The sequence below is a fragment of the Paroedura picta genome, chromosome 11, assembly GCF_049243985.1.
Source record: "Paroedura picta isolate Pp20150507F chromosome 11, Ppicta_v3.0, whole genome shotgun sequence".
NCBI lineage: Eukaryota > Metazoa > Chordata > Lepidosauria > Squamata > Gekkonidae > Paroedura > Paroedura picta.
The window spans coordinates 36,464,946-36,479,932 of record NC_135379.1 but is presented as its reverse complement, the minus strand read 5'-3'; the positions used below and the strand labels follow the sequence as shown (position 1 = coordinate 36,479,932).

General features: G+C 41.4%; 1 protein-coding gene across 7 annotated transcripts in view; it reads right to left on the bottom strand.

Annotated features, from left to right (window-relative positions):
* Positions 1-14,987, bottom strand: part of RBMS3 (RNA binding motif single stranded interacting protein 3) — an 862,898-nt gene that overhangs the window by 795,830 nt on the left and 52,081 nt on the right. The window contains exon 3 of one of the 7 annotated variants that reach the window (XR_013225654.1): positions 10,160-10,488. The exons of the other annotated variants lie outside the window; for them this stretch is intronic. The gene's annotated coding sequence lies outside the window, so the exon portion shown is untranslated. Of the gene's footprint in view, positions 1-10,159; positions 10,489-14,987 lie in introns of those variants that run through there. 7 annotated transcript variants of the gene reach the window in all.

Sequence of the window (14,987 nt, the reverse complement as noted above, 5' to 3'; positions counted from 1 at the left end):
TTGGCAGGTCCAGGGAAGGAGTCCTCTGCCATTTCTCTCTCCTCCTTCCCTTCCCCGGTCCTTGGTTTGGCACCTGGCAAGGCATACTGAGTCTCCGTCTGTCCTCTCACTGCCTCTTCTTCCGTGGTTGCCATTCCCACAGGCCATTTTTTTATTTGTCCCGCCCCTTCCATAGTCCACGTCCGTTTCAAAGGCTTGTACATGCAACTAAAGATGTCTTCACATTAAAAAAAATCACTCCTGCTTTTTTTGTATTCTCTTGGCAAATGTCAGCTTTTCACGTATCCCAGGTTGTGACGGACTCCTCATCTACCCTCAGCAGCATCAGCTGTAGGGATAGTCAAAGATTTGGTGTGATGGGGTCACAACCTGGAGTGAGTGATCCTACACATCACAGGGAATCAAGAGAATTTGATCTGGGGATGCTGAGCTTGGCAGCAACTCTACAGTGGACATAATAGCCTTTTAATCGTCATCATCATCATCATCAAATTTCTAGACTGCCCCTCCCTGCAAGTGGGCTCAGGGCACTTTACAACAGTAAGTTAAACATTTAAAATTGTAAGTCAATCAAACATAATAAAATACAATAGAAATTCCTAAAATTTGACAGCTTTGTCAGGGCCCAGATTTTCACTGGCAACTAATTATTTATTATCTTTTCTCTGCATGAGCCTCTAAGCACTACCAACTATCCTGATTGTGCCAGGACAGTCCTACAGAAAAGTTCCTTGTTAGGGAGGGATACTGATGGCCCTCTCCAAGATAGGAAAATATCCACACTTTGAAAGAAAAGCACAAAAGCAAATGCAGAACCGCTAAAGTATAGAAATACACATCTATTCCCCCCCAATATAAGTGATGTCCCTTTTCATGATTTCTTTTTGCCAGAGTATTCCCAGTATACATTCATACATAGCAAATCAGTAAGTCAGTTGGCAAACTACAGAACCACTAAAAACCATTAAGCACTCAACAATTCAGAGAAAACCCAACATGATTATGGGCCAACAAAAATGTAACACAAACTAGGGGCTACTCACTGAGCCATGTACGCATTCCACATGGACACGGCCATATCTGAATGCCCTTATGGATGTTCACACACTGACCTGGATAGCCCAGACTAGCTGGATCTTGTCAGATCTCAGAAGCTAAGCAAGGCTGCTCTAGGTAGGAGTGAATGGAAGACTAGGGTTGTGACACAAAGGTAGGCAACGGAAAACCACATCTGATTTGAAAATCTTACTAGCCCACAATAAATGAGCTGTAACTATAAAAAAATAAATACATTTTATTATGCTTATATACATCTACAAATAACAACATCGCCACTGAACAAAAAACCATAAAACAAATATAAAAATAAAATAAATATCACAATCACAATCTAAAATTTGACTTCCCACCCAGCTCACCCTCCTGGACAAACCTTCCTCCTGTGCTAAGAAAAATTAATTAGAATTATCTGCTGCTTCACATTCTTTATATTTTGTAAAGTTTTGCAAAGTCCGGAAAATATTTTCTTCATGAAGCTCCAGAAAGGTGTCCAGTGTTCATAGTATTTCTCCAAGTCTTTGTCCTTTAATAATGCCATTAATCTAGCTGAGTCCGCAAGGCTCAACATCTTCTTGAACCAGTCTTCTGTGGTAGCGGTTTCTGAACTCCATTTAGCTGCATACACTAGTCTTACTGCTGATACTGCATAATGAAGGAGGGACCTCCTATCTATATCCCCCTCTACGAAGCTCAATAAAAATAATTGTTTTTTTTCTCCAAGTTACAATTCATATATTTTTAAATTCCTCAAGTATTCCACTCCAATATTTTCTTGCCTTTTTACAACCCCACCACATATGATAGTAATCCCCCTTTTCAACCTTGCATTTCCAACACGTGTCTTGCATGTTTTTATCCCATTTCACAATCTTTGCCGGGGTAAGGTGCCATCGGTACATCATTTTGTATTGGTTTTCCCTAATTGCGTAAGGAGCAAATATCATGTCTCGCAACCACAATCTTTCCCAAGATTTCACTTGGGAATAAATCAGCTATAACTTGATGGCATTTTCCACTATTACCATGGATGTGCACACAAAAGCCGCTAATGGCTGGCAAGCTAATGTAGCATTATAGATAGGCCAACCGATATAACAAGTTCTTTCTAAAGCAACAGATTATATTTGGAACACCTATACCAGGTCATGTTGTGTCTATTTGGCTTCTCATGTAAGTCTACAGATAGATATGCCCGAACATCCTTACGTCCTTAAGTCTACAGATAGATATTCCCGAACATCCTTTTTATGGTCCACATCTACTGTAAATCCTACTAACAGTGCCATGCAAATTACTTTCCCTTCCATTAGCATGGTCTTCACAGCTGTTGCCTAGATCAAAAGCTGTGCAACAATGCCACTAATTACTAAGTGCTGGGCCACAGTGAATGATTAAAATCTGCATGGAATCCTTTTTTAAAGTTTGTTCATTAAATGAAACCATCAAGTAATTTTTTCATTAAATGAAACTATCAAGCAATTTTGGTTAAAAAAAAACACCACAGTCTTTCAGGAACTAGTCTAGCATATTCTTCAAATAACAAAATTGATCTGGGCCACAGATAACAAAATCATAAAACTGACTAAAATTCTAGTTTGACAGCTGCAATCCCAGATGAACCTGTGACAAAAACAAGTATGGATTTACTAGGCAACAAGACACATCAAACCTTCATTGGCATAAAACAAGTTAGGAGTGAAGGAAACAGAAATAGAATAATCGGACCTATTCCGCCTGAAGGCGTAAAACACGCACCACCTCCTGCTTGCAAACGTGTGATAGGAAACCCTCCCATGTTATCCTGCCATCTCATTGCGGCTTTTTGCCTCCCAACAAGGCAGTGGAGAAGCAGGAATCATGGACAACCAAAGGTTTTCCCCAGTTCGTTGGGTTGTCAGTCAACAAAAGCCATCAATCCCTTCGTAGTGGTGTTTTTCGGACTCAAACTTCCTCCCCTCCCAGTCCCAAAATTAATTAAAAATATATATACTTTCGCATTCGTATGGGGATATGCCACAACAGTAAAACATTTTCTTTAAAAACTTGCACTTCTTCATTGCTTCAGGATCACTCAACAACAATAAAACATTTTCTTTTGGGGATTCTTTGTATAATGGTCTTTCTTTATGTTCGGGTAGATTTGTGTTAGGTTGGCCATGGTAGCTGGACCTTGATGATTGTGTGTTAACGATAAAGATTTAAACAAACAGCATGGATGCCCAGCTAATGGGGAGAGGGCTGTTGCATCACACGCCTCCCCTCCCCCATTCATACCCCACTGCCAGAAAACACAAACATAAATGGGTTTTAGCTGCCCGATCCCAATATTACTATGTACACTGAAGAGAAGATTTTATTTGAAGTGAGGGCACATCGCTTTGCGGTCCCATAGCTACACAGACTGTGCAATTTTTTAAAAAAAATTTCAATCAGGAAATGGAGAGGGGAGGGTGGGTGAGAGAGCAGGCAAAACACTACCAAGACTGTTGCACGTTTCTCCCTCTAGACAGGCTTGCCCCTGTTTGTGCCGATTTAAAACATGACAAAAAGAGGGAAATCGGGATTTTGCGATTTCCCTCATTGCAGAGCAACTGGATGAAAACTTGCACAACCCACTGGAGAGCTCCAGGTTGCTGCCCACATCATGTGGAAGCAGCACTAAAACCTGCAAACAATGAGAGCTGTCCGGGGGCAAATTCCTCGTGCGGAATCAGTCTCATAATGCACTAGTCATTTTAGATTTAAAAACTGCAGCCAAAAAATCATCAGCCATAATAAAAGTGTCATTAGCATCCTTATCACTTAGTAGAAATTGACAGATCAAGTCTTTCTGACTTCTCCATTTAGATATAAGGGGTATGCCTTCACCGGACCATGTACAAAGGACAATCAAGTAAAATACACGGAATAGTGTCAGAAACATTTAGTTCACAAGGACATAATCTTTTTTCAAAAGGAATCTTAGCAAATCTTTCTTGTGATACTTTGAATGGAAAGCATTTACTATGCATTTTATTCCAGAGCTGAAATTCTTCAGTTGAAGTTTATAACTTTGGAAGGACATTGCTGCTCACAACAGATGGAAAACCATATCTTACCCCAGGAACTTCCTTTTGACCTTATAAAACTGCTTTTAAGACCGAAGATGGCATTGAAATATTCCCTCTTCTACTACAAAAAAAAGTGTTTGTACCCTTTGCAAGAAATATAACAAACGTGTAAATTATTTGAAGCTAATTAACTTCACCTGTTTATTTCCTTCACTGTTGAAAGGTGTCACCCCAGGTAATAATTACTGAAAATTGCATGCTACCTCTTGCTGTAATGGGGGGAAATTGCTTTAGGAGATTAGGAAATTGAATAGTCTTAGAGAATAATGTTTTAAAAACTTATTTTTTGAAAGAAGATATCATCTTGATTTTGCCATTTTGGTATTTATTAACAACAATCTGCCAACTTTCCTAAATATTTTGTTCATATAAGCAGCAAGCCTTTAACAGTGTGAGTAGATGCAGAGTGTTGTCCCATCATTTTTAACAACAAAATTCTTGTCTTGAATTATGCCCGCTTTGTGAAGATAGGATTGCTACCAAGGTATGCTGGTAGTGGGATGCCATACAAACCCATCATCACAATCAAACTGGCATACTGGTATGTTGCTGTAAGCACAAGTCTTATGCAGCCTGCCTGGCCAAAAGCAGGAAATTCAGAAATGCTGGCTTGCAGTGCAATGCTAAGTGAAGTCACTCCCCTTCTCAGTTCACTAATATCAATGGGTTTAGAAAGATGTGACTTCGTTCAGGATTACGCTGCCAGTCAGAATCCCATGTCAGTTAACACAGAAGTCCTACCCTTGTGGACAGGCTAACATTATGATTGCAAAAGAAACAATATAAATTGAAATACTCCCATTTGAGTGAATGGCCTGTCCAGAATTATTGCCATTCCTTTCCTCTTGTACGGCCATCAAGGAAGAAAGGATTTTAGCTCACTTGCAGTCAGGCACAGCATACCATCAATGGTACATGCGTCCCAGCAACTGAAAACACGTCTCAAATAATAAAGAACACAGCATGCATTTACACCATGCTAGACTCATATAAAAAGCTGAGAGCACGCGCACGGTTATGTTGACTGAACGAAGATGAAAGGGCACTCTTGACTACAAATAATCTTTCCTAAGCCTTTCCAGTATTTGCTAATACTTTCCCTTCACAACTCCAGTTGGACATCCCACCTCAGGACTACAGCTAGAAACACCCAAGAGGAACTCGCATACTACAGGCTGAAAGGTCAAAGCAGCCAACACAGAATCAGAACAGCGCTAATTCACGCCTCAAGGTATGTATCCATTTTTGTTGTTGTTGTTAGATGTAAAGCCGTGTCCGACCCATCGCGACCCCATGGACAATGATCCTCGAGGCCTTCCTGTCCTCTACCATTCCCCGGAGTCCCATTTAAGTTTGCACCTATTGCTTCAGTGACTCCATCCAGCCACCTCATTCTCTGTCGTCCCCTTCTTCTTTTGCCCTCGATCGCTCCCAGCATTAGGCTCTTCTCCAGGGAGTCCTTCCTTCTCATGAGGTGGCCAAAGTATTTGAGTTTCATACAGGCCATACTGGCCTACAATGCAAGAAAGCTATTATCTAAAAAATGCTTTTTACCTCAGAATCTTAGGTACTATTTAATTCTCAGTACCTCTAGTGAAGACAAAGGGCAATACAGACACATATATGGATGATTCTCAGGCGAACAATAGCTTCTTCTGGCTTTGGACTCCTTTTTCTCTTTCACAATCAGACCCAAGTCAAGGAAGAAGCCACACAAGAGTTAAAGACAGGGTTTCACCGCAGCTGTCTAGATGGAGCCCCTCACTTGGATTGTCCAAGATCTCATCAGATCTCAAAAGCTTAGCAAGGAGAGACTTGACAAGTATTTGGATGGGAGAACTTCAAGGAATACCAGGGTTGTTTGGCAGAGCCATGCAATTCCAAACTACTTCTGAACGTCTCTTTCCTTGAAAACCCCATGGGCTTGCCATAGGTGAGCTGTAACTTGATAGCTCTTTCTACGAACTACATGAATATTATCTTAATAGCTATCAGCTCCTACTACCTTGGCCACTGGCTACTGGCAGGGGGGACCATAGGGCTGCTAGATCCAGGTTGTGAAACTCCTGGAGCTTAAGGGACAATGGAACCTTAGGGGGATACGATGCCATAGAGTTCACTGTCCAAAGCACCCATTTTCTCCAGAACTGATCTCTGCAGTCTAGAGAGGAGCTGTAATTCCGGAGGATTCCCAGTCCCACCTGGAAGCTGCCAACCCTAGCACCATCCTATTCAGAATCCTACTCAGGGTTCTTCATTGGTGCTTACTTCTAGGAGAGCATTATTAGGATTGCACTGTAATTTATCTACCTCCAAAGATGGAGTTAAGCATCAGCACCATTAGAGAGAAGACATAATAAGCTGTTTTTGTGCCCTGCTTTTTACTATCAAAAGGAGTCTCAAAGTGGCTTACAATCACCTTCCCTTCCTCTCCCCACAGCAGACACCCTGGGAGTTGGGTGAGGCTGAGAGAACCCTTCTTAATATGAAAAGAAAATGTAATATTAATGAGGACAAGTGTTGACACTGTGGTCACCTGTACCAATTACACTGCTACTTGATCCACAAAGCCAGTACAATATTTGATGTTACCGTACCACCGTTGTGATGTCAGGCAGTGGGAAATGACGGATCATAAGAGGCACCTGAAAACAGAAGCCACGCCACGTATCATCACGAAAATGGTTTTATTGGCACATTTCAGTCTTCCGAAGGAAGAAGGAAAGGAAAAAGCAACTGACAGGCAGGGAAGGAAGACAGCCAACAGGGCAATATGTCTGCTTCTCTCCCCCCTCATCAATCACAATCTTATTTCCAACAAGATCCAGGAGGGAAAACCAGACTTTCACTTCAAGAGGGGAAGTTCATTACCTGAGTTCCAAGCTTGTGAAAAATTACACTAGGGAGGGGGGAATAATTCAAGGCTGATTTATGGCTAAATTGACGGAAATGGGAGGTTGGAGCCAATCAGCTGCCTTCAAAATGTCTTCCAATCTTACATCCCAACCAAAAGCTTTGCTCAAAACTGCTTCAGTAATTTAAGTAGCAAAACATAAGGCATTAACCCAGCACACCTCATTAATCATACCGGCTCTTTAGCTAAGGAGGCCAAAGAGAAAAAGGAAAAAAGAAACAGAAAGATAGGCCAAATATTGAGTTTTGAAAAATGCACCAGAGCAAATCTTTCTGTCCATAAGCCTGCCTCATTCCTGTCTTGTTGAGGTCCTAAAAGAACCATGTCTCTTGTACAAGCGGGGGGAGAAACAGACACAATTCTTTCCTGGATTTCTTTCTTTCTTTCTTTCTTTTTTACAATGAAGTTCTATTTGTAGCACTTTTAATGTTCGGAGCACTTTGCTTATGCTGCCTTGCTGTAACCTTTACAACTCCTCTGTAAGGTAGGCTGGCCTTATCTCAGTCCTGCAGATCTGGGCAGGCTGAAGATAAGACAGAATGACTTGCCTGAGGCTAAGCATCTCATTTACACAAGGCAGAGATTGATTTTAAAAATAATAATAATAATACAAGGAACCACTACCAAGACTACTGCTCATTCTCTCATTGGCTAGGCTTTGCCAGCTCAAAATAAAACACTTAGGCCCGTTCAGCAGAACGGAAACAAATCCTGTACAACGGGGGTGTTGGCTACTGATTGAATGCCTAGTTGTCTATCAACATTTTCATCCTACTCTTCCACCAGGGAGCCTGGAAACATTCAGGAAATTGCTCCAATCAATTTCCATTCAGTGATCAAACAGAGAATGAGCCAGCGTGCTGTAGTGGTTAAAGAGTGGCAGACTGTAATCTGGAGAACCGGGTTAGCTTCCCTGTGCCTCTACAGGCAGCCAGCTGGGTGACCTTGGGCTAGTCACAGTCCACTTAGAACTGCTGTTTTAAGGAAAGTCCACCCACCACTTGCTCCTTTCTCTCCAAGCATTATCCTGTCCGGTTTCTCTCCCCTCATCCTGTCTACCTGCTCACTCCTCCTTGCTCTTCTGAAACGCCATTCTCCTCACACCAGGGGTTTGCAGGTGGCTTTGCTTCTCACCCTATGAAATCTGTTGCCCCCAACCTCTTCTGAGCAGCTTCAAGTGCTTAAGCATATATCCAGGGGATTAGTCTTTTATTTTTATATCAGCAAATAAGAAGCACAGGTAATTTCATGTGCAGAATGATGGCCACAAATTATTAGAGAGGAATCATATGACTACTATATAATATGGAACAGTCTGGAAAGGATCCAGGTGTGATATTCCATGCCTGTATTCCATGCCTAGTGGAATACAAGGGGTTTTTTTTGTCTCCGCCATCGATGATTTGTATTCGTACTAGGGTTTTAATGGTTTTATATTTTTAAATAAATAAATATTGCTATGTTAACCCTGAACTGCCAAAAGAAGAGGGTTGATCAACTAGTGGCCTACTACAATATTGCCCTCCCTCATTCCCAAAAATGTACCATTCTGGCCTGCCTCCCTTGGCTAACAGTACTGAGGAAATAACAACTTAAGACGACCCCTGCTGGATCAGACCAATAGTCCATCTACTCTAGCATCCTGTCTCATACAGTGGCCAACCAGTTCCTCTGGACAGCCAATAGCAGGGCATAGAAGCTGAGGGCTTCCCCTAACATTGTCTCCTTGCTCTGGGATTCTAGATGTGAAGGTTCCCCTCAGTCACCACAGCTAGTAGCCACTGACAGAACTATTTTCCATGAATCTATCTAATCCCCTTTAAAGCTGTTTATTTACACTACATCTCCTGGCAGCCAGTTTCACATTCTAATTTCCTTTTCTCTGTCCTGAATCTACTGCCCACCAGTTTCATTGGATACCCTCGAGTTCTTGGAAGTATTTCTATCATCACCAAAGCTAGTCTACAGTCAATGTTTCTTCTCCATTCCTGTATTCCATGAATAGTGAGGCTGCCAAGAGCCATTATTACAACAGGCTGAAATTCTGGCAAGGATAGCAAAACTGGAGGAGGTTTTGCGCCAAAGAAACTTGCTTTGAGAGGATCCAGAACCCAGTCTTAGCAGCTGGCCAACTAAGTGATAATTGCTGCTAAAATTATGTGGACCAGATATTGGAAACTTTCAGTGGTGCCTAGATAATCAGAATGGCTCATAAAAGATACTGCAGCAATTGTTAAAAAAAAAAGAACAACTTGCAAACATCAGTACATGGAATTCACTGGGTAATGCAAGAATCTATCATGAAGACTACTTATAGTGTATTGGCATTATAGTTCTAGAATATTTCAGCAGCATATCAGTATATTTGCTTTTTTATATTTGCCATTCTTAAAAATAGATTAGATATCTAGATTCACTCTTAGATAATGGTATATACCATTCATATCTTAATGCTTCACATGCCAGCCTTATTAATGACTTCTGCAAGCTGATTTGAAGTTTAGTACATGGTGCATGGTGGATGTCCTCCACTCAGCTGGGAACCCTGGAAAATGAAAGCTCCAAATTCCCCAAATGCTTTCTTTGAACATGTAGGTATACACAGAACAACTTCATCCACACTTTCAAATTAACAGGTGGGGGTCAAGTGTGGGAACAGTGGACACGATTTTGCTGTGCCCTCCTCCTCATGTTGAAATAATGTTTGAAGAAAGATCTGAGTAACATTACTTCCTTTGCCAAACATCTAAAGAAGCAGGGTGAGATGTTCATTCCACATGAAACCGTTCGACTTCGGAGTTTTTAGTCTTTCAAGAATAAGGTCTAGGCCTGGGGTAGCCAAACTATGGCTCTCTAGATGTCTATGGACTACAATTACCATGAACCCTTGACAGTATGCTGGCAGGGGCTCATGCTAATTGTAGTCCATAGACATTTGGAGAGCCACATTTTGGAAACCCCTGGTAAGCACGATTACCAAAATAATCCTTTAGAAAAAATTAGGGATCTTGAGATTATATATTTTTGCATCTCCTAGATAAACTCATTTACAAAAAAAAAGACTAAATACAAATAGTTTAGAAAAATGAACAATGACATTTTATTATGACTTTATATTCCTTACCAAGAGTTTGGTGCATTTTTACTTACATGATGAACATGGATGATGTAAAAAGATTTCTCATTTGACAAATGTATAATAATTTTAACACAGCACTAGAGAAGCAGCTTCATATCATACAAGGGAAGGGGCTTTTTTCCCCCTTGTAAAAAAATTTCTGCTGACTTCTTGATTTTTAACACTTGAAACAGGTTTGCATCATTTTCTTTCCCTTTCAACATCATTCGTGAGATCTGAAATTCTTCTGGCAGCCATTTCAGGTTAGGGGTCTGTCAACAATACATCTGAAAGACAGGAAGAGAACACAAAAAATTAGCAAAGTGAATTTATCCCTCTATCTGGTTCACCTACTTAATTTACTCCTGAAGAGAATAAATAAATTTAAAACCCAGGAAGCAACTTGGTTAAAAAAAATCAAACTACAGAGCACGGGCCAGAAATGAAGTGTAGACTTCCAAACATATGTGTCTGTTTAAGGGAGAAAGATATTGTTTGGTGCAGATACACAATTACATCATATACGTTATTCAGTAACAGAACTGTAGGTATCTCCAATTTTTATTTGAAATGTGTGTCTACTTTCTGTTTTGGAAGGATCTGTTTTTGTTTTGTTTTTTTCTGGGGGGTTTTAATACATAAATCTCTCCAGGGACTTCCTGTCTGCTCTTCCTCTATAACTGGCTATGCAACGTGGAACACATTTCTTGCTTGCATGCATCACTTGCATTCAGGATTTCTTCCATGCCTCTATAGCAGAAGGCTGTTGGCGGCGGGGAAGGGGCTCAAGGCACAGAGCAGCAGTTTTGCTTGTATCCCTCTCTAGCCAAGTCCTACTGTCATTCCTTGACATCTGCTGCTAACCAAGGTCAACCCACAACACTATTAGCCAATTAAGCTTTCTCTATACAGGCAGTTGGGCAGCAGTTTCTTCTACCACCACTGAAGCTAGATCTGCATCACTGATGAGAGGGGTGGCTTCACAAACCATTAACGTGACTATGGAACACAAAAAGCTTTAAAAAAAATCAAAATGTAACAGATGGAAGTCTTTCTACATCAAAGAAAGGTGTAGTGGACAAGAATCATTGGGATCCACTTTAGCAAAGGGTGTCATTGTTCTAATCCACTACAAATCCACCACATAGATGAACACTGCAGTGCCTCCTGACATGACCATGCGTTGGCAGCTTTGAGTAAATCAGAACTCCAAGAAGAAAATGGAGGACTCGCTGGATTCTATAACAACACAGTTCTTATACCAACTTTGATATCCCTACAGCATGCACAAGATTTTAAAAATTAATGTAGCTAAACTTCAGTTCTGATAACATTCATCAATAATTCCTTTTGTGGTATCACTGTCAAAGATATTCAGTGTATGGAAAGCTACGTTCAAGTTGTGAGTTCCTGCACTGTGCAGGGGGGTGGACTAGATGACCCTGGAGATCCCTTCCAACTCTATGATTCTATGATGCTAAGTGTATATATAAAAATGTGTTTAAAGAAAGCTGAAGGAGGATTTGAGCCAGATCTTGTCTAGGAATGATTGACATGAATGGACGACAAAGCTAAAACTGACAGAGGTTATGACAAAGTAGGTAACTTGGGGTTAAAAAAGAGACGACATTCTACTAAGAGGAAACTCTAGCCTGTTACAATGAGGGAAAACAGAAGATGCAAATAAATGGCAACTGTTGGAGGATTGCTGCTGATCAGGAGGATCTGATGAGTCACTGAGAATTGCAAATTGAACACAAGCTGGAAATGTGGATGTTGCGAGGATGGCAAGTGCCCTCTGGGATATATTAGCAGAAGTGTCATCTCTGACAGGCATGAAGTCACTCACACTGCTCAGCTTGACAGTGATTAGGCCTCAGTTGGAGGAGTGTCACACTTGAAAATAGATCTGGATAAGCGAGAGATTCAGACAAGATGTTTTTCATGAAAGGTTACAAAGGTTTATCAAAAGTTTATATGAAGCGTAAGGTTATTATGAAAAGGCATTTATTATTATTATTATGAAGAACAGTTGGTTCTTCTATGTTGCTTTTCTCTACCAGGAGCAGTCTCAAAGCAGCTTATAATCACCTTTCCTTTCCTCTCCCAACAACAGACACTGTGGGAGGGAGGAGAGGCTGAGAGAGCCCTGATAATACTGCTCGGTCAGAACAGCTTTGAAGAATAAGAGTTGGGTTTTCTATGCCACTTTTCTCTACCAGGGGAAGTGTCACCACGGCATATAATCGCCTTTCCTTTCCCCACAACAGGCATCCTAGGAGGTCAGAAAAGCTGAGAGAGCCCTGATAATACTGCTCAGTCAGAATAGCTTTGAAGAAGAAGAGTTGGTTCTTATATGCCGCTTTTCTCTACCCGAAGGAGTGTCAAAGCGACTTAACATTCGCCTTCCCTTTCCTCTCCCCACAACAGCCATCCTGTGAGGTGGGTGAGGCTGAGAGAGCCCTGATATCACTGCTCAGTCAGAACAGCTTTATCAGTGCCGTGGCGAGCCCAAGGTCACCCAGCTGGTTGCATGTGGGGGAGCGGGGAATCAAACCAAGCTTGCAAGATTAAAAGTCGGAGCTCCTAACCACTACAACCAAGCTGGCTTAGTCCAAGCTCATCATACTTTCCCCTCACCAGCCAGTACTTACCTACTCCCTTGGAAATAAATGATCTCATCCCTGTCTTCCATCTGTGAGTTTTTATCCTTTCTCTCCTCCAAGAAGCCCAAGATGGCTTACAAAGACCCCCCCCCCTTTTATTATCACAATGACCACGTGAGGCAGATTACACTGAGAGACTGTCCCACAGACACCCAACACATTTCATGGCACATTAAAGATCTGAATCTACAGTTCCAAAATGCTTATCTGACAATTTCATTCATTCATTCATTCATTCATTCATTCATTCATTCATTCATTCATTCATTTAATATGCTTCCCTCCCTGAAGGCTAATTACTGTGTTACACTGGCTCTGTCTTCTCTAGCTAACTGAAATCTTCTGGGCAAAAGTGGTGGGTCAGTTGACAAATTCCAGTCTGGTAAGAGCAAATATGGGACGTGGCAGCAGACTGAGCCCACTTACCCCACATCGACACACATCCAGGGTCTAATACATGCCTGTAACCTTTGTACATTTGTCTGGGAACTCTGGCACAAGCAGGGCAGCAGCCATTATATAAACCATAGGGACTTGTTCACCAGTTATAGAGATGCACACAGGAATTGGGCCAATCAGCATGATCCCCTTTCGCCATTCCATGCATGTTAATCTCTAGCCCAATGCCTAGAACCCTGATGGTGATAGAAAATAAACAGCTTACAGGAAAGAAAATTCAGCCGATACAATATTAAGTGCTAATCATGCAGCTGAGTGAGTGAATGAAGAAGCCTATGATGCTCCTCACACCAAATCAGGCCCTTGGTCCATCTGGTTACTTCTGTGTCTAGCAGAAGCTCTAAAGCAGAGGAAGGTCTTTTTTTAACACCTGCTACCTGGAGTTCTCCAACTGCAGATGCCAGGGAATGCGCATTCCTATCAATAGATGCATTCATCTGATTTGTTTTGGGCTGACTGAGCACTGCAATGTGGATACAGATGCACACCAAGACTCTCACTGATAAGTGCATCAGCTGTGTAAATGACAAACTATGTCCATATGTAGATATCTGTGGCTGGCTGGAGTGCACAGGCTTACTCACTAATTTGACTCCCACGGCAATTAGTTTCATTTTCAGAAACAGAAAATCTAGGCTGTTTAATAATACTGGGCAGGAGTCGAGATCCATAAAATTTGTCCTACGTGCCTGAAAGGGCTTTGGACTTGGATTTCATGAATCGCAGGATCTTTCCCCTTTCTAACAGCAAATTATTGGACAGCAAATCCCTTCCAAAAGAACCTTACAAAAACATTTCACACCATGACCCAGGAGGCAAGGCCATTCAGAGGAAGGAACCAGGAGCCTTTGTTGTTCAAGGGGCTATGAAGCCCTGTGATTAGTTTATATGCAATGTTGATTCAAGTCTGAGTGGTATGAGGAGGTTGCAGCAAACATCTTTGTGTGATAGTTCTTGGAAGGCCTTTGCAATTCAAAAGGGGGGGGGGAAATGGCAAAAGAATCCTATTGACTGTGCATAAGCTTTGGATGTACCAGAAAGAATGGAAGCTCTTAACTGGACATCACGTGTGCATGCACACACAGATACACACACACACACACACAAGGTTAGTAGAAGTATAATAAATACAAATTGGCTGTAAAGAGATATGTAGAGGGGAAAATCAGTAGTGGATCCTATAAGTACATTTGGCCCAAGCTCCATATTATTTCTTAGGTACTTGAGCATAACTCTCTTTTAGCAGCTGATTCCAAGCACAAACTGCTTTACAATCTCCTCTCCATCAAAAACTTCAGCAGGACATAGTGGGAGATTAGGGGCTGCAGTCCCAGGACACCAAGTTTACATCTCTCAGAGGATCATGGAGCTAGTTCTTTAGTACCTGGTCTTAAAACACTAGGATAGTTTGGGGAGTTGTTTTTAGAGAGAAGGATAAGCCTTCATCTACAAAGGCTGCCAATTTAAGGTTCCATGGCAGCTTCTCAAGTTGGAGAGATTGGAGATAGACCATGCAGTCATTTGGAATCAATCTCAGGGACAGGACACGTGTTTTCTGAGGACAATTTTAAATACAAACAAAATAGAAGAAAAAACATTAACATTTCAAGGAGAGTTGGACAATAGTTGAGGTCTCTGTTATTTTTAACAGCAGGCCTTGC